The 20304-nt window shown below is 43.5% G+C and overlaps 1 long non-coding RNA gene across 3 annotated transcripts in view; it reads left to right on the forward strand.

The window, feature by feature from the left end:
- The window catches only part of LOC124975115 (uncharacterized), a 29492-nt gene extending 11852 nt beyond the window's left edge, over positions 1–17640 (forward strand). For all 3 annotated transcript variants that reach the window (XR_007106848.1, XR_007106849.1, XR_007106850.1), the window contains 4 exons: positions 498–616; positions 7137–7371; positions 16313–16425; positions 17436–17640. This is a non-coding gene — a long non-coding RNA (uncharacterized LOC124975115). The remainder of the gene's footprint in view (positions 1–497; positions 617–7136; positions 7372–16312; positions 16426–17435) is intronic.
- Positions 17641–20304: the final 2664 nt, after the last annotated feature.

Consider the following 20304-nt stretch of genomic DNA (forward strand, 5'->3'; position numbering starts at 1 on the left):
CGGTTGATCAGTGCCTGTTACAGCGACAACATCCTTGTGAGGAACTTCCCAGAAGGTTCTTCCCCTGTGAACGTGACTTCGGTACTTCTCCATGGGCCTCTCTTCTCCCAGGAGACACTAAGTGAGACTGTTGAGAATCTTCTGCCACTTGGTCTGTGTTCCATTCTGGAACAGCTGTACCATTAAAATGCTTCTGACACTTGAGTGGTAGGTGCTCTGCACATGATCAAGGTGTGCAGAGTCTTCACAGGACAGTTCCAAGGCTTTCCTGCTTGGTGAGCTGGCCTAAGTGGCCATGGGACTAAAGTTTGTAAGTCCCAGTGCAGTGGCAGTTGGGACCGTGGCACCAGTGGAGAGTGTCAGCTTTCAATGTCAAACGGTAGCTCGGGGTATGAGAACCCTGGCACAGGACGTTTGTGGAACATTAACACAGGGATTTATTGTTGGCAAAATGATGACTCTTGTTTTTCACTCTCTCTCTTTCTGTTCTGTTCCAGGTTCCACATTAGAGGAAATCAACCAGCACTGGAACTGGCTGGAACAGAATCTCCTCCATACTCTGTCTGTGTTTGATAATAAAGACGACATGGCCAGCTTTGTCAAGGGGAAGGTGAAGGTAGGCCCTTTGAGCTCGACCTTTCTCCCCATCTCAGGTGGCTCTTCATGACATTTTGAAGTCTGCCACATACCCACTGTCTTCACCAGTCCGATTACACTTTTTGGATTAATGCGCAAAGGCAAATTAGTTCAATTTGTCACCTGTCAGTCTTTGCGGCACTTAAAGATACACCTGAAATTTAGGAAAAAAAGGGGGTGGTGCTTCATCCTCAGTCCTAATTCCTGGTATCTTTTACAGATATAATCATCCTTTTTTTTTCTCGTGGGATACCATAATGTTAAGATTTCTGTTTTTGCAGAGCAACGTATTATTGTCTTCCTCAAATTAGTTATTCATGACTCATTTTCTTTTTAGCTGTAACATTTGTCACCACGTTGGACCTAGTGCTCTGGTCCCACTTACAGTGGATATTTGTTCTGCAGATGTTAATTAAATGGAGATACAGCCAGTTAAGGTGTGAGAAGGCAGGAGAGGAATCTTGGGAGGTATTTGTCCATACCTCCTGCTAGTTACTTTGTTACATAACTGGTGTCCTTACAAGGACATGATGGTGACTGGTGCTTTAAGATCCTGTTGGGGAGGGACATGTTTCCTTGTTCTACAGTGAACTCTCCTTACACACTTGAACACAGTACAATTTTCTTCCCTTGGGAGAAAACCTCCCCAAAGCAATCCATCTTTCCTTCCTCTTCCTGTTCCTCCTTCCTCGCCCTCAGTTCATTTCCTCTATTCAGAGGATCACCAGTGTGGAAAGAAATGTCAAAATAGTGCTATATACATACATGAATATACGACAGTGTATTCCATGTTTGATGTATACCTATAAAGCACTAATTAAAGACCAAATATGTAGTAGAGAGCCCACTAAAGTAGGAAGCCCAGGGGTGGTAAATGGAGCTCATTCTGTTCCATGCCTGTATGATGATGTCAGAGTGAACCCCACTACTGTGTATAAGTAGAATGCACTAATGGAAACGTTGTGAATCTCCCAGATCATGGATTTTGTTTTTTTGAAAACAAACCTGAAGAGTTCCAGCTTTTCATAGGGGTGTCAAAGTGAGTTTTTGGTTTTAGAGGAGAAAGAGAAGCACTCTTTTTCGTTTGGGGACTCAGGGATGTGAGCAGGATGAGTGAAGGGCAGGAGTGACTGAGGCCATCCAGTGCTTGGCAGCCAGGACATGACCCCTTACCTGTGGGGTCAGAGCTGACCTGGGCTATGATAAAAGACACACATAGCTCTCGGGACACCCCTTATCCTTGCCGATGGACTGTGCCTCGGTGTCCTGTGTCAGATGGGACTGAGCATCAGCGACACTTGACCTGCTTCTCTTGGCCTAACGTGAACTGTAGTGGTTCTTTTCTGGAGGTATTGCCCTTGCTTGGGGTGAAGGAAATTGATTTCTGCTATGCTGCTCCTGAAACCCGTCTGTAGGAGAAGGAAAAATGTCCTCTCCCTAGGTTCTGTAGTTGAGGCCCTGAAAATGACATCGCTATACAGCAGATGAGCAAGAGAGAAAGAGTTGATTTGAATGCACGCAGAGTGTATACACGTGGCAGAAACTCAGCCATGTAACTGATAGGGTGGTTAAAATCGACTTTGCAAAGCACCTTAAGGGAAAGCAACCAGTTGACTGAGGACTGAAGTGACAGGAAAAGGAGTCAATCCTCTGGGGTGGCTCAGGGTCGGGAGGTAAACATGGGGAAAACTAATGGCAGGGGAGGGCTGTCCCCGTGAGGCTGTGTGAGTCCCTCATGCTGCCGAGATCAAGAGGTCAAAGGTGTCTTCCCAGGACAGAGGGCGACACACTTGTGCAGATGGAGAGTCCCTCCTGACTTGAGGTAGATGGGGCAGGGCAGACACCCCCATCTTTTTTTTTTCTTTTTTTTTTCTCAGTTATCTTTGGCTCAGTTATCCTTATGCTGAAGTGGCATGTTTGGGGGTGACAGATATGATCCGTAACAGTTCAAAGGTAGTATGTCCTAAAAAAAGAAAGGAAGGAAGAAAGGAACCCTGAGGAGGCAGTGCTGGGGAGCGAGAGCACATCGTGGCATTTGTTCTCCCCACTCCTCCGGCCAGATCCACAGTGTGTGAGAGTTGGACCTTTCCTCGGCCCTTTGCTGCTCCATAAAATTTGAAAAATTCCTCCTGCTTCAGCTCTTCCTGGGACCAGACATGGGGCCATGACAGTTGGGAGGCCCTGTGGCTACCATCATGTCTGCTTGGAGCCACGGAATCCTGTTCTCCGCCATGCCAGTTGGCTCTAGAACCTGATAAGTAATGAAGAAAACAGTACACTTCACCAGCACTGAGGTTTATTTTGTAGTAATTAGGATTAGATTATTTTAACGTGAGTGCCCAGGTTTCTTTTCTAAAAGGACTTATGCAGTGAGGATTTGGTAACACCCCCGAGAAAATGGCCTAATCGTAAGAAAATAGGCTCTCATAAGACTGTCGTATACAACACAAATGAAAATGTTAAGAAAAAGAAAAGGACAGATAATGACAGACTTTCACCCTTGAGAAATGAACCACAACTTTTATTCTAGACTCTTCTGTCACCAGCACAGATCACAAAGGTCCCTTCTTGTTGGTGGTGGTTGGCAAAAGAGTTGCAGTGTCAGATTGTGCCCTCTGCTGTTTCCGGCACTCCCCAGGGATTTAGGAGTACTTCCGGACTCTGGAAGCTTGGCCAGGGTCATCCCTTCCACCGTCAACAAGTAGAGAGTGGACAGTGGTGGTGCACAGCATTAATCTTCTCCAGATCCTGCAGTTGGCTTTGTACTGACTTTGTTGAACCTAATGAAGACATTCGTTCATATTTTAAAGAGACTCTTATGTCCTAGTTGCGTAGTTCTTCGGGGCTGATGTGAGTTCCCAGAGCCAGTCACTGGGTTTCGTATCTCTTGTGTTGGTTCGCTTTTCATCACTGTCACAAATACCTGAGATGACTGACTTAGGGAAGGTTGGTTTGGTTCCCAGTTCTGGAGGTTCCAGTCCGTGACTGGTCGGCCCCCTTGCTTGTGAGTCTTTGATGGGACAGCACATCTCGGCAGTGGCTTATGGCATTGGAAAAGTGTTCAACTCATGGCAAGCCAGGGGGCAGAGAGGAAGGGGCTGGGGTCCCACTGTCCTCTTCAAGGGCACGCCCCCAGTCATCCAAGGACCTCCCGCCCGACCCCACCTTGTGCAGTTCCATCACCTCCCAGTACACTAGCTGTGAATCAGGCCTTTAACACATGGACCTTGGGGAGGCATGGAAGATCCAAACTGTAGCATGAGTGTTGGGAGGATTTAGGAAATAATTGTGAATTAAAATTCTCAAAACCTTAGAAGTCAGCTGATTCAGCCACAGCTTCATGGTCAGTAAGTGACTGAGAGACTTTTCTTTGTGTTTTGCAACCTTGTGATGGTTAGATGGTTAATCGATCTCTGCCTTTTTTTTTCCCCCTCTAGCTGTGACTGTTTCAGGGTAGTGGACAGGAGTGGTTGTCGTGGAAGCAACAGAGATTCCTCAAGTGCCTGGGTGCATCTGTCCTTCCTGTTTCCTGTCTCTTGTGCTCTCTTCCTTCCCTTTGCCCAACTCCCTGGATGAAGGCCCTGTCTCTTGTGCATCAGGGTCTGATTGCTTAAGAGAGCAGCAGCAGGCTTGCTGAGCAGGAAGGGGAGCCCAAGAAGTTCTGAGAAACGGCGGTGATGTTGGAGGCCAGGTTCATCCTCCTCGAGGCAGAGAAGGTGATCACCTACTGCTCTTGCTGCTGCTGTAAGGGCCGGGTACCCCACCAAGGCTGGCTGTACATCAGCATCAACCACTTCCTCTTCTACCCCTTCTCCTGGGCAAGGAAGTCATGTGAGGCCAGTGCCAGCATCTGCAGTATTTGGTCCTTCAAGATAAAGTTGGCCCTGGGGTTGATTATCATGGCTCCCTAGAGAAGCCATTAAAGGTTAAATCCCAGACCAAAGATTTAAGTGAGTGGTTGAGATGACAGCAGGTGTTACTGGATTAGTTTTCAAATCATTTGTGCAGATAATTAAATTGAAGTATACATGCTACAATGAAGAAGCTTAATTTTTTTTCTTTTTTGCTTGTTTTTTGCAGACAATTCATTTTTCTGAAACCGTCAGGAGCATATCTGTGTAACTTATTTAAATAGCTACTCAAGACCTTCTACTACCATAGATCATGTTGAAGTTTCAGTATCATATCTGATGGGTGACTATTTCTAAAGGAGTAGCATGTACTTCTGCTTCTTAATGCAGAAGGACATCTTTTGCAACACCCGTCCTTGAACATCATGACTATTGTAAATGCAGAACACTTTACGTGGGTCCACTTCAAATTCAGAAGGAATTTATGAGATCGCACCAGCAGTGGGCTCTGTCCTCAGTACTGGCATTCCCACAGGAAAAGGCAAGGCCACAGGTGTCAGCTGTGTGTTCAAGGTTTCAAAAGCCGTTGCCATTGAAAGCACTTTCAGAAGCCATTTCAAGAGCCAGTGCTGGGTGGCACAGGAGACGCACACGTATGTGTGGTTTTCTTCATTTATTCTCCAAGTACAGCCAGTGGGCGGCCTCGTCCTAAATGTCTGCTGTGGCCAGCCTCCTGGACATGCTGTTTTCTCTTTCAGTCTCACCAGACTCCCTTCTGATACCTCAGCACCCTGCCTTTGTGCCCAGTCCTCTCCTGACCTTGCTTGGAATGGACCCCGGCCTATTCTTGGCCATCCTTCTTTCTGAAATGCTTTTCCCAAATGAACACCGTGCTTTTCCTTCTGTCCTTAGCCTCTTTAGAAACTCCTGTTTGTCCTTCAAAACCCAGTTCAGATTGGTCACGTCCATACGCCTTCCTTGTCCCCTTATAATGTACGCCATGTCTGTTTCTGGGCTGCGTTGTGCCAAGTTGGTGTTTCTTATTTGCTTGTAGTTTAGTTTTTCTTATTTGTGCTGCTTCAGAACAGGGCTTTTCACAGAGCAGTCACTTAATGAACTCAAGTAGGCAGTGTAGATGAAACTAGGGTGGGCAGAAGAGCTGGAATAGCTGGAAAAGAGTAGGCCCAGTCCTGACATAGAAATGAGGCTGTTTACAATTCTAAAGGCATCAAAAATGCTTGGCTAAATAAGTGGAAGGAAATGTTAAAATATGACATTCATTCTCTGATGTGAAAAAGAAATGATTTAATTCTGGACACTAAGGATTGTCACTAAACCTAATTGTGTTAGGATGATGATATTTGGAAAAAATTATTGCTACTATTCTATCATGTTTTTCCACTTGTTATCTGTATGATGAATCAGCTAACAGATACTTTATCTTCTGCCCCTTTCCTCTGCATTAGCATACTGCCTATCACTGTATCCACAATAATTCTCGGATGGGTATTGTGGTGCACACCTGCAATTCCAGCATCCCAGGAGACTGAGACAGAAGGATAGCTAGTTGAAAGGCAGCCTCAGCAAAGGGGAGGCACTAAGCAACTCAGTGAGATCTGTCTCTAAATAAAATACAAAATTGGGCTGGGGATGAGGCTCAGTAGCCACGTGCCCCTGACTTTAATCCCTGGTACATACCCCTCAAAAAATCTGGGACTAGCATGTTTGTTTAAAAATGTATCACCTCCACTACTTTACATTATCTTTATTAGTAGTAGTATTACTGAGGATTGAAGCCAGAGCTCTTAACTGTTGAGCACTTCCCCCCACCCCAACCTTGCTTTTTGAGACAAGGACTAGCTAAGTTACCTCCCTAGCAAGGAGGGATCCTCCAGCCTCCTGGGTCACTGGTATGAAAGGCGTGTGCCACAGCACCTGGCTGTCTTTCTGGCAGTGCTGGGAATCAAACCCAGGGCTTCACACATGCTAGGCAAGTGCTCTACTACTGAGCTGTGTCCCAGCACCTGCTTTCTTTTTCTAAAGTGAAAGTCCTGCTTTGTTGCCCAGGCTGGACCTAAAACTCTGGGATCAAGACACCCACCTGCCTCAGGCTTGCAGGTAGCTGGGAGGTGCACATACGCTGTGCCTGACTGTACTGTATTACCTTAACATTTCATAGAATCTGCTTGTAGTGTCTTCTAAGCATAAGAGTCATGTGACACAGACTCGATGCTCAGCCCGCTATTGTGAACAAGAAATGAATAACGCTCTTGCACACTCCTTTTTTCCTCTACCTTGAGGTGTGAGTGCTGTGTTTGAAAGAATGTTTTGTGTGATTCAGAAATGTTTGCATGAGTGTTGAAGTATTCATGAAGATGTATTCCGATGGATTGCAAAATGATGGTCCTTGAAAGTATGCAGTAGCCAGCAACCTGGGAGATGACACTTCAATCTTTAAGAAAACCCTTGGCCCATGAGATGGATTTCGCCAGCAGCTGTCAGGCAGTTGTTACTCTTCCCCTGCTCAGGCTTTGAGACTTGCATTTTAGCTTAAAAGAAACAAATAGAACTTAGGATTGTTATTTGCTGATGCTTGAAGTTTGGCTTCCACTTTATGGGGGATCTGAATTTGCATCTTTTCTCTTTCAGTTCAACTTGTAATCCCTTGGGTTGATATCCAGAAATTGGAAAGGACAGCCAACGTCTTTGTGGCGGACACCATCCGGATCACCACGCAGAATAAGGAGCGTGACTCCTCCAATATTTCTGATCCTGGATGCAGTCTTAAAGATCATGGAGCAGCTGGTAGAGGTGATGCTGCGGAGGCTGCTTGATAATGAGTTCTGGAGCCAGATGTGCAGGAGCCAAGCCAGATCACCAAGAGGTAGAGCTTCAGTCCCTTGGTGTCCCTCAGCTGCTTGACCTTTTCATGTGCTTTGCTTAGCACCTTTTGGTTGTGAGGTCTTCACTGTGTCCCTGAGCATTGGTTCGAGGGCCTGTGTGCATAACAAACCCCATGAATGCTCAAGTTTCTTTCATAAAATGGCATGGTATTTGTATAGAAACCTTGTTTTAGTTTTCTGGTGGTGCTGGGGTTGAACCCAGGTCCTTATGCCTGCTACGACAGAGCTCTACCACCATGCTACTCAAGTCCTCATCTTAAATCACATGGTAGAAAATATTTTCAGGGCAGCCGAACTGATTTAGATACCTTGATCATCAATAGAGTAAGTCAGTATTTTGTATAATTTGGCCCACGGCGACACCAGTCACGTAGACTGTCATGTTAGTTGCTTGCAATGTCACTACGGAATTCAGCTTTATCATCTGAATTCAAACACGGTGTTTGAGCTGGACTTTGATTTCAGGTTTGCAGATCATAACTGGGTAACTAACCACAGCTCTGATGTCAAGGTAAACCATTATGAAAGATGCTATGAGAGACCACAGAGTATTGTCCTGGATTCAATTTTTTTTTTTTTTATTGTAAACAAATGGGATACATGTTGTTTCTCTGTTTGTACATGGCGTAAAGGCATACCATTTGTGTAATCATAAATTTACATAGGGTAATGTTTGATTCATTCTGTAATTTTTTCCCTCCCCCCACCCCTCCCACCCTTCTTTTCCCTCTATACAGTCCTTCCTTCCTCCATTCTTGCCCCCCTCCCTAACTCTAACTCTAACACTAACACTAACACCTCCCACCCCCCATTATGTGTCATCATCCACTTACTAGCAATATCATTTGTCCTTTGGTTTTTTGAGATTGGCTTATCTCACTTAGCATGATATTCTCCAATTTCATCCATTTGCCTGCAAATGCCATAATTTTATCATTCTATGTGGCTGAGCAATATTCCATTATATATATATACCACAGTTTCTTTATGCATTCATCAATTGAAGGACATCTAATTTGGTTCCACAATCTGGCTATTGTGAACTGAGCAGCTATGAACATTGATGTGGCTGTATCTCTGTAATATGCTGATTTTAGGTCCTTTGGGTATAGGCCAAGGAGTGGGATAGCTGGGTCAAATGGTGGTTCCATTCCAAATTTTCTAAGGAGTCTCCACACTGCTTTCCAGAGTGGCTGCACTAATTTGCAGCCCCACCAGCAATGTATGAGTGTACCTTTCTCCCCACATCCTCGCCAACACCTGTTGTTGCTTGTATTCTTGATAATCACCATTCTAATTGGGGTGAGATGGAATCTTAGGGTGGTTTTGATTTGTATTTCTCTTATTACTAGAGGTGTTGAACATTTTTCCTTGTGTTTGTCAATTGCTTGTAGATCTTCTTCTGTGAAGTGTCTATTCATTTCCTTAGCCCATTTGTCGATTGGATTATTTGCATTCTTGGTGTAGAGTTTTTTGAGTTCTTCATAGATTCTGGAGATTAGTGCTTTATCTGAAGTATGATTGGCAAAGATTTTCTCCCACTCTGTAGGCTCTTTCTTCGCATTACTGATAGTTTCCTTTGCTGAGAGAAAGCTTTTTAGTTTGAATCTATCCCAGTTATTGATTCTTGCTTTTATTTCTTGTGCTATGGGAGTCCTGTTAAGGAAGTCTGATCCTAAGCCAACAAGTTGAAGATTTGGACCTACTTTTTCTTCTAAAAGATGCAGGGTCTTTGGTCTGATTCCGAGGTCCTTAATCCATTTTGAGTTTAGTTTCATGCATGGTGAGAGATATGGGTATAGTTTCATTCTGTTGCATATGGATTTCCAATTCTCCCAGCAACATTTGTTGAAGAGGCTATCGTTTCGCCATTGCATATTTTTGGCCCCTTTGTCTAGTATGAGAAAATTGTATTTATTTGGGTTTGTGTCCGTGTCCTCCATTCTGTACCATTGATCCATCTTTCTATTTTAGTACCAATACCATGTCGTTTTTGTTACTATTGCTTTGTAGTAGAGTTGAAGATCTGGTATTGCGATACCCCCTGCTTCACACTTTCTGCCAAGGATTGCTTTAGCTATTCTGGGTTTTTTATTCTTCCAGATGAATTTCATAGTTGCTTGCTCTATTTCTGTAAGGTACATCATTGGGATTTTAATTGGAATTGCATTGAATCTGTATAGCACTTTTGGTAGTATGGCCATTTTGACAATATTAATTCTTCCTATCCAAGAACATGGGGGATCTTTCCATCGTCTAAGATTTTCTTTAATTTCTTTCTTTAGTGTTCTGTAGTTCTCATTGTAGAGGTCTTTCACTAATTTTGTGAGATTGATTCCCAAGTATTTTATTTTTTTCGAGGCTATTGTGAATGGGGTAGATTTCCTAATTTCTCTTTCTGAAGATTCATCACTTATGTTTAAAGATGCCTTATATTTATGTGCATTGATCTTATAACCCGCTACTTTACTGAATTCACTTATGAGATCTAAATGTTTTCTGGTGGAATTTCCTGGTTCCTCTAAGTATATAATCATATCATCAGCAAATAGGGAAAGTTTGAGTTCTTCTTTTCCTATTCGTATCCCTTTAATTTCTTTGGTCTGTCTAATTGCTCTGGCTAGAGTTTCAAGGACGATATTGAAAAGAATTGGTGAAAGAGGGCATCCCTGCCTTGTTCCAGTTTTTAGGGGGAATGCTTTCAGTTTTTCACCATTTAGAATGATATTAGCCATGGGCTTAGCATAGATGGGCTTTACAATGTTAAGGAATGTTCCCACTATCCCTATTTTTTCTAGTGTTTTGAGCATGAAGGGGTGCTGTATTTTATCAAATGCTTTTTCTGCATCTATTGAAATAATCATGTGATTCTTGACTTTAAGTCTATTGATATGGTGAATTACATTTTTTGATTTCCTGATGTTGAACCAACCTTGCATCCCTGGGATGAAACCCACTTGATCATGGTGCACTATCTTTTTAATATGTTTTTGTATGTGATTTGCTAAAATTTTGTTGAGAATTTTTGTGTCGATGTTCATTAAGGATATTGGTCTGAAATTTTCTTTCCTCGATGGGTCTCTGTCTGCTTTAGGTATCAGGGTATTATTGGCTTCATAGAATGAGTTTGGGAGATTTCCCTCCTCTTCTATTTTATGGAATACTTTGAGAAGTATTGGAATGAGCTCTTCTTTAAAAGTTTTGTAGAACTCGACTGAGAACCCATCCGGTCCTGGACTTTTCTTTGTTGGTAGGCTTTTGATGACTTCTTCTATTTCATTACTTGAAATTGGTCTATTTAAATTGTGTATGTCCTCCTCGTTCAGTTTAGGCAATCCATATGTCTCTAGAAACCTGTTGATGTCTTCGACATTTTCTATTTTGTTGGAGTATAGATTTTCAATATAACTTCTAATTATGTTTTGTATTTCAGTCGTGTCTGTTGTGATATTTCCTTGTTCATTCCGAATTTTAGTGATTTGGGTTTTCTCTCATCTTCTCTTTGTTAGTGTGGCTAAAGGTTTATCAATTTTGTTTATTTTTTCGAAGAACCAACTATTTATTTTGTCAATTTTTTGTGTTGTTTCTTTTGGTTCAATTTCGTTGATTTCAGCTCTGAGTTTAACTATTTCCTGTCTTCTACTACTTTTGGTGTTGGTCTCTTCTTCTTTTTCTAGGGCTTTGAACTGTAGTGTTATGTTGTTTATTTGTTGAGTTTTACTTCTTTTATTGAATGCGCTCCATGAAATAAATCTTCCTCTAAGTACTGCTTTCATAGTGTCCCAGAGATTTTGATATGATGTTTCTTTGTTCTCATTTACCTCTAAGAATTTTTAAATTTCCTTCCTAATATCTTCTGTTATCCATTCATCATATAATAGCATATTATTTAATCTCCAGGTGTTGGAGTAGTTTCTGTTTTTTTACTCTTTCATTTATTTCTAACTTCAATCCATTATTTTCCGGTAGAATACAAGGTAATGTCTCTATCTTCTTGTATTTGCTAACATTAGCTTTATGGCATAATGTATGGTCTATTTTAGAGAATGATGGATGTGCTGCTGAGAAGAAAGTGTATTCACTCTTGGTTGGATGGTATATTCTATAAATGTCTGTTAAGTCTAAATTATTGATTGTGTTATTGAGTTCTATGGTTTCTTTGTTCAATTTTTGTTTGGAAGATCTGTCCAGTGGTGAAGGAGGCGTGTTAAAATCACCTAGTATTATTGTGTTATGGTCTATTTGGTTTCTAAAATTGAGAAGGATTTGTTTGATATACATGGATGAGCCACTGTTTGGGGCATAGATGTTTATGATTGTCATATCTTGCTGATTGATGCTTCCCTTAAGCAGTGTGAAATGTCCTTCTTTATCCCTTCTGACTAATTCTGACTTGAGGTCCACATTATCTGAAATGAGGATGGGTACTCTAGCTTTTTTGCTGAGTCCATGTGCATGGTATGTTTTTCCCCATCCTTTCACCTTTAGTCTATGGGTATCTCTTTCTATGAGGTGAGTCTCTTGCAGGCAACATATTGTTGAATCTTTCTTTTTGATCCAATCTGCCAGTCTATGTCTTTTGATTGATGAATTCAGGCCATTAACATTCAGGGTTATTATTGAGATATGATTTGTATTCCCGGTCATTTGGTTCATTTTTTAAATTTTATTTATTTATTTATTTATTTTTGACGCACCTTGGTTCCTCCTTTCTTTGACAGTTCCTTTAGGATAATTCCTCCGTTTGCTGATTTGCTTCTTTGTTTTTTATCTCTTCCTCATGGAATTTTTTGCTGAGAATGTTCTGTGATGCTGGCTTTCTTTTTGTAAATTCTTTTAGCTTTTTTTTATCATGGAATGATTTTATTTCATCGTCAAATTTGAAGGTAAGTTTTGCTGGGTATACAATTTTTGGTTGGCATCCATTTTCTTTCAGAGCTTGAAAAATGTTGTTCCAGGCCATTCTAGCTTTTGGGGTCTGGATTGAAAAATCTGCTGATATCCGTATTGGTTTCCCCCTGAATGTATTTTGGTTCTTTTCTCTCACAGCCTTTAAAATTCTGTCTTTATTTTGTATGTTAGGTATTTTCATAATAATGTGCCTTGGTGTGTGTCTGTTGTAATTTTGTGTATTTGGAGTCCTATAAGCCTCTTGAACTTGATTTTCCATTTCATTCTTCAGATATGGGAAATTTTCTGATATTATTTCATTGAATAGATTAGTCATTCCTTTGGTTTGTTTCTCTAAGCCTTCCTCAATCCCAATAATTCTCAAATTTGGCCTTTTCATGATATCCCATAGTTCTTGTAGATTCTCTTCATGATTTCTTACCATCTTCTCTGTTTGTTCAACCTTGTTTTCAAGGTTAAATATTTTGTCTTCAATGTCTGAGGTTCTGTCTTCCAGGTGTTCTATCCTATTGGTTATGCTTTCTATGGAGTTCTTAATTTGGTTTATTGTTTCCTTCATTTCAAGGATTTCTGTTTGTTTGTTTGTTTTTTTTCAGTATCTCTAACTCTTTATTGAAATGATCTTTTGCTTCTTGTATTTGCTCTCTTAACTGTCGGTTGGTGCTATCATTCAATGCCTACATTTGTTCTTTCATCTCATCATTCAATGCCTGCATTTGCTCTTACATCTCATCATTTGCTTCCCTTATCATGTTAATTATGTACATTCTGAACTCCCTTCTGTCATTTCTTCTGCCATGCTGTCGTTGGATTTTATTGATGTTACATCTAGATTTGTTTGGGGCATTTTCTTCCCTTGTTTTCTCATATTGTCAGGAATCAGTGGGTCATTAAGATATTGCAGATTTCCTCTATCAACTTATAATGTCCCTGAAGATTGCTAGTATATCCCCTCTTATCCTTCGGTAGCCTGAAATCTTGGAGGAAATTGATAATGCGGTGCTCCACAAGGAAGCTGCCTCTCTAGGGTTGGTGACCCTCAAGTGGGGTATATTCCCTGATAGTGGGCAGAGGTGCCTCCACTTGTTGACCAATGGTCATCCAAAGGGGAACTAGGCTGCAGGCTGAGGAAAGGCGTGTTTGTGCCTGTGTCTCTGGTTTTACCGTCCTTGTGGGAAAACCTCACTCGGCAGGGTAGACTCACCCGGTGGGAATGTCTCGCTGGTCAGTTCCCCTCCTAGAGGTTCTCCTCAATCTACAACTACCGCCTGGGCTGGCCTGCCTTCCTCTGCAATGTTCCCAGGGGCCCGGACATACCTCCTGGGCCTGGGAGTCTCACCCTTCACAGAGGAGTCTCCTTAGCCTGCCTCTCCTCAGAGACTCTGCCCGCAGTCCTGGAAACTTTGGTCCACCCCTCGGCGTGTCTCTGTGCATCTCTTCTACCAAGAAGCCGCCTAGGTCCTGGGACCCTGCTCTGCACCTAATTGCCTGGCTATGCGGCCCTTCTTCTGAGCCGCCACCTGGAGCCCAGTACAATAGCTCCGAGACCCAGAGACCCGCCACACACCTCTTCCTCCTGACAGCCGCCCGATGTTCTGATGCAGTCACTAGGAGTCCAAGCAACTCACTTCGAGTCTCCTCCTTCCGCCAACTGCCCATAGCCCTAGGCAGTCACTCCAAGTCCAAGTGACCCGCCCTGTTCCTCCTCCTCCTCGGGGTAGCCCCCAGGTTTTCCTGGAACGGTTGCTCAGAGGCCAAGCGAACCACCACACTCCTCCAGGCAGGCCACCGGTGTTCAGGAGCGGTTGCTTTGAGTCCAAACAACTCACCACTCACCTCCTCCTCTGGCAACTGCCTGTACGTCTGATGGAGTCACTCCTAGACCAAGTGACCCGCCACGTTCCTCCTCTTCCTCCGGGCAAGCCCCCGGTGTTCAGAAGTGATCGCTCTGAGTCCAAACAGCTCGCCACGCAACTCCTCCTCAGGCAGCCGCCCAGAGCCCCAGTGGTTGCTCCGAGTCCAAGCGCTGTGCTGAGCAGCCACCTCTACGATGTTCCCCCTGGTCCGTGTTTACCACTCCAGCGGGGGGAGGGGCGTCTCGCCGAGCAACTCTACTTCACAAAGTTCCCTGCATTCCAGGACTACTGCCCCATCCGGGATGCCTCCCCAATGGGAGAGACTTACCCGTTGCCTTTGAGTTGGTCCCAAGTCTCTCACTATCTCCTCTTTTGAATCCTGCATCCTGGAGCAACATGAAATGCAGCCGCCCTCTAGTTCGCCATCTTGAAACCTCCCTGGATCAATTTTTGACATACTTACGGAATCAGGACTGATGGAATACCACTACTCATTAAACAGAGTTTTTTGTTTTTTTGTTTTTTTGTTTTTTTGTTTTTTTTTTTTTTTTAACTGTGGAATTCATATAACACAGACCTCACCATTTTCAGGCTTGCAGTTCAATGGCATTAAATATGTTCACACTGATATATGACCATCCTCACTGCCCATTCAGGATCTCTTCTGACTTGATTAAACTAAAAGTCTACATAATAGACACTACCACCCTATTCAACCTTGCCTGACAACCGCCATTCTGCTGTCTCCGTGGAATCAGCTGGATCCCTTACATAAGTAGACAACACTCAATGTTTTGCTTGGGCTTATTTCGCTTAATATAATGTCATCAATGTTGATCTCTGTCACAGCATGTGTCAGAATGTCCTTCCTTTTCAGGGTTGAATCATAATCCATCGTATGTACATACCCCACTGTGTTTATCCACTTGTCTGTCCGTGCACGCTTAGTTTGCTTTCACCTTCTGGCTATTGTGAACAATGCTGTGGTGAACAGGTCACACTAATTTCTCTGATGCCTGCTTTCGATTCTATCGAGTATTTTTAACCAGAAGTGCAATAGCCAAATCATATAATACTATGTTTAATTTTAAAAAGAGCCTTAGTCTTTTACTTTAAAATTGTTTATCTGTTTTAACATTTCTTAATTTTTTTTTGATTGATGTTTCTTTAAAATATCCAAGGAGATGAGTAAACCATAGCTATAATGCCTTTGCTCATGAGGCAGCTTAGTACCTCAGCATCTGAAACTCTTGTTTTGTAACTGAATTTTGGAGCAGTTTTTATTTATATTTATTGAATTAGTGATGCTCAGCTGCTAAAGTTTACATGGATCTTGTAAAATCTGAAAAACTCTGAAATTTGCAACTCTTCTGGTCCCAAGTATTTTGAATAAGGGCCAACTCAACCTACAGTGAATTCATTCAAAGCCATGAGGTCTAGTGTGCAGTGTTAATACAAAGAAAGTCATTTTGAAAACAGCAGATCTCTTCCTCCTTAACACATGCACTTTCTTCTGACTGTCTGGTGGGGGTGCATCCTTCTCAGTGGTGGTCCTTGAACAGAAGCATGTTTGGGGTTTTCATGTATTCAGAATGACTTCCCGTCCCTTCCAGCTGTGTGCATGTAGTTGAAACTGGTCACGTGTTGCCACAAAAGGCACAAAAAAAAAAAAAAAGAAGAAGGAAAAAGAAATGCTCTTTGTATGTTTTCTTTTTTCTTTTTTCCCAAAATTCAATTTCATGGGGCATGGGTCAACTCTGATGTGTGATAGATCTTTTGGAAGATGGATGGTATTTATCTCTTCCTTCCGAAAGAGTCTCTTGGGGCTCTGATCATTGTTTTTGTTTCCTGGTCCCTGAATCCTTTCATCTAGCAGTCTGAAGCATTCTGTGTGGCATTGGCACCGGTAGTCACTTGCTCTGCGGCAGCACCCCAGAATTTCATGCTCCTTCTCTCACTGGCTCAGAGCCCCTGAACCAACCTCTTTGGCCTCAGGTTTTCACCATTCTACTCTCAACGCTATGACAGCAATATTTTTACAGTTAAATGTTAGTGAGTTGGGCATTGTTGACTCTGAGGGACCTTGTGGTTCCCCTGAGGGACCTCACCTTCCATTCTTGCAGTATGTGAACTTCTTTTTCTTTGTTCTTTGTAGATATACTGACCGTCATGTGTACTTTGACATGTCCTACATCCATGGAGTACAGCTTCCCTTCTTGTGGTTGCCGAAGATATGGAGCTATAACAGGCATATATTCCTATACAAAGGTAGGAAATTGTGTGAGATTCAGTGTGTGAACTTGCGCAGTGCACTTGGCTTCCCCTGGCTCCCTGGTCCTCCTCTGGAGAAAAGTCAGGCTCCTTTTTCGTTATTCACATCTGAAGAGTTAACCCTTTCAATGGGTAGTTCAGGTTTTACAATATTCACAGGACCACACAATCATCACCACAGCCATTGAACCTTTTATTACTGTCCAAAGAAGAGTCATTTTCATGAACAGCCACTCCTTATTTTTGTCTGTCAGCCACCTCTGCGGACATTTTATGTAAATGAACCTGGCACCTTGTGGTCTTTTTGTCTGGCTTCTTTCACTCAGCCTGAGGTTTCCAAGTTCTGTCTATGCACACTTTCTGTTGATGACTGAGTACTATCTACCCTGCTTGAGGGAATGTGCCACATTTGGTGTGTCCATTGATCAACTGGTGGACATGGGGTAGTTTCCACCTTCAACTATGATTCTGTTGCTGTGTTTGTGTGCCAGTTAGTGGACGTCAGTTCTCAAGTATGTTGGGTGCATTCACCTGGGAGGGAATGTCTGGGTAAACACTAAGTCCACTTTCAATGTTTGAGGGCTTCTGACTGTTTGCCAACATGAGAGTGTCATTTGGCCTTCCACAAGCAGCGTGGGAGGGCTCCACCTTCCCCTTGTCTCACCGATGCTCACCCCGCTTATCATCTAACTTCTCCACACGTGGCCTTTGCTGCCATTTTTGGAGTACTTCTCAGTTATTCAAACGAGGATGGAATGCTTATTTGAGTTCATGAGTTCATGAATATCTTGCTGGTGGGGACAGTGGCCTCTGCTCCTTGCACTTCCTTGGAAGGGCAACTGAATGTCTGGATGGACTGTGGGGCTCACAGGCTCTGGAGGGGCATGACTTTTTTTTATTTCAGTCACTAAAGTATCACATTGTGCCAGCGAGTTCAAAATTGTGTTCTTTTCAATCTCGTGTCTGTTGATCTTTCCATATCTTGACCTCTCTCCACCTCTCATCAGGGACCTTGAAACCCAAGCACAGAAGGAGCTGTTGCAAGTCTTTTTCAGGCTACCAAGAAAGGAGAAGCTGCACACTGTGGTGGAGTGCTCCTCTGGACACCCTTCAGTCGGTTCCACACTGCAGGACGCATGTTTTCCTCTGACAGCTCCACCTGCTTTGCCAGCAGAGAAGATGGCTGCTACAATGTTGTCCTTCTGCTCAGAGAGGTACACCCTGCCTCTCCCCTCTGCTTGACCTGCCGTGCACACTTTGATGCACATTTTCATCTTTTAAACCACATGGTTGAATCCATTTTCTTTTACTAAAACAAAAGCCATGATGCCAGGTTAACTCATTAACCAAAAAAAAAAAAAAAAAAAAAAAGGAAGAAAAGGCTTAATTAACTCCCAGTCCTGAGGCTTAAGAACATGGTGGTGGGTGAGCACCAGTGAGGGCATTGTGGTGGACAGTGTCCCAATGGCATGAGCATGAGTAGATGGAAACATCATATGTGAAGACAGGAAACCAGAGAATGGGGAGTGACCATTCTTTGTAACAACCCCTGTTGTGGGAACGAACCAGGTCCCATAATCCCTACTGAGGGCTATTCTTTCAGTGACCCATCCATCCCCTACTAGGCCTCACCTCTTAAGGTTCCACCACCAATTTAATGCTGCCCCAATGGGGATCAAGCTTTCAACACGAGAACGTTCGGGCGACACACTCCAACTATATCCGAACCAGAACAACTTGGGCTATCTGATGGCCAGGCTCCAGGAGGGAAGCGTGGCCTGAGTTATGCCATTATCCCTTCGGCCTTCCTTTTTTCTCTTGTTGCTACGGCAATCAAAGGTTGCCTAGAAGTGATGGTAACAACATACCCTAACCCCACACTGTTGATAAAGGTGTCATTCAAAAGTACATGCCTTGCAATTCAAGCTTTTCCTACAGCTCTTAGGAAGGGATCCTCCCCTTTTGTTGCCAAAAAAAGACAAAGGAAAAGGCAAACTATAAAAAGCTTCACCTTTAGAAAATACATGGCAAATTGGCATTTATACTCTCATAGAACTTGTGAAAGATTTAAAAATGCCTCCTTGTGTTAGGATCAGGTCCCTCCTATAACTCTATGATTCTCTCATTGGAAACGGGAGTGTGGGCAGCCTGAGTTTGCTTTTGAATGCAAGCAGCTCAGTCCTTGATCTCAGGCATCTGTGCTGAGGGGGTACCACAGCTGTTCCACATCAAGACCTCTAGGGTCTCGTTTCTCGTAGCATGGGTCCTGAGCCTGATTGTTTAGAAACTCAGTGTTTTTCCTCATATGATTTCCAACCTCCACCCCCTCCTTCTGCAACAGATGTCTTCATTTTGCAAGCATTATTATCAGTGGAGCAAGAAATCAACATGATGACCTACATACCTAAAAAAATTGATTTTGGAATTATGCATAGCATCAAATTTACCATGTTGATCCACCTATTACTGTTAGAATTCCCTTCCTTTGGAAGTCTGAGTAATATTCCATGGTAGCCTGAAGCACAATTCCCTTATCCATTTATCTGTGCATGGAAGCTTGGGTTATGTCTACCTTTTTGTGATTGTGATTGATGCTCCCTTGCACACTTTTCAACCTTTATGCCAGGTCCTTGTTGCCATTATTCCATGTTAGATTAACTTCTGAGCATGTTCGTGGAGGCCTGCCTGCCTTCTTTTTTCAGGTCCATACTGTGACTTGAATCTTTTTTTTAGTGCCTTGCAATTATACATAACAGTGGGATTCATTGTTCCGTATTGGAACATGCACAGAACATAATTGGTCAGTTCCGTTCTCCAGCACCTCCCCTTCATGTGCCATCTTTTGCATCAAGTTGTGAGCATGGAGAAGATGGAGGACACCAGTCTGCTGCCCAGCCCCATCCTCATTAGCATCAGGAGCAAGATGGCCTTCCAGTTCATCGAGCTCAAGGATAGAGAAACCTTGGTGGAGACCCTGCTTGAGATACTGAAGCAGGTCCACGCCAACCATCCTGTGCACTATGACACCTCAACCAATGACAAGGACATGGTAGGAGCCTGCAGCATGGTGGCTTTCCATGATGTGACAGTCCCCCTCTCACCACCTCTGTGTCAGAGGGCTCCAGAGGGCATGTGTAGGGTGGTGACCCCCTTGGGTGTGAGCACACAATGTACTAGAGATGATTGGGACTCCAGTAGTAGGGGGTGTGAGTCTGGTGTCACCTCTGATGGGCTGGGTGTCCCGAGTGGGCATTGAACATGATAGAGGGGCTGGTCGGGAATCACACCACTGCTTGGAGGGGTTGATCTGGTGTCCCCCATATTCGGGGAGCTGGTGGTGTGCTCCCTGGGTGGGTGTGGACCAGACACGCCCCTCCATGTCCAGAGGAATTGTCGGGCACCCCCACCTTCCTCACAGGCTCGGGTGTTGCCACACCCCATGGTTTCAGGAGTTGATGCCCTTTGGAACAGAAAACGTGCTGAGAGAGATGCTCCCTCATTCTTAGGGTTGGATGACTGCAGAAAAGGACCTGCATCTGCCAGAGCTTCAACTTCTAGAACTTTCATTGACATATACTTTTAAAAAACTATTTTAAACTAATACTTAATAATGGTGCATATTTTCCTCTTACTTTTTGTTTTCGTTTAAAGGCTGGACACACATCACCTATTGTTTGCCAAGCATGTGCAGTGACCACAAGTTTGGGGATCTTGAAATGGTGTCTTGTCACAGCAGAAAGGAGCGTGAAGACAAGAACCCACCTCTGCACCTCAAACCCCTGACTGTCGTCCTCCAGCCTTTAGGCAGCCAGAACCCTGACTCCCACCTGGTTGGGAGTGAGGCCACTCCTTCCCTCCTCTACCATGGGCACTGGA

Source organism: Sciurus carolinensis, unplaced genomic scaffold (genome assembly GCF_902686445.1).
Source record: "Sciurus carolinensis unplaced genomic scaffold, mSciCar1.2, whole genome shotgun sequence".
NCBI classification, from domain to species: Eukaryota; Metazoa; Chordata; class Mammalia; order Rodentia; family Sciuridae; genus Sciurus; species Sciurus carolinensis.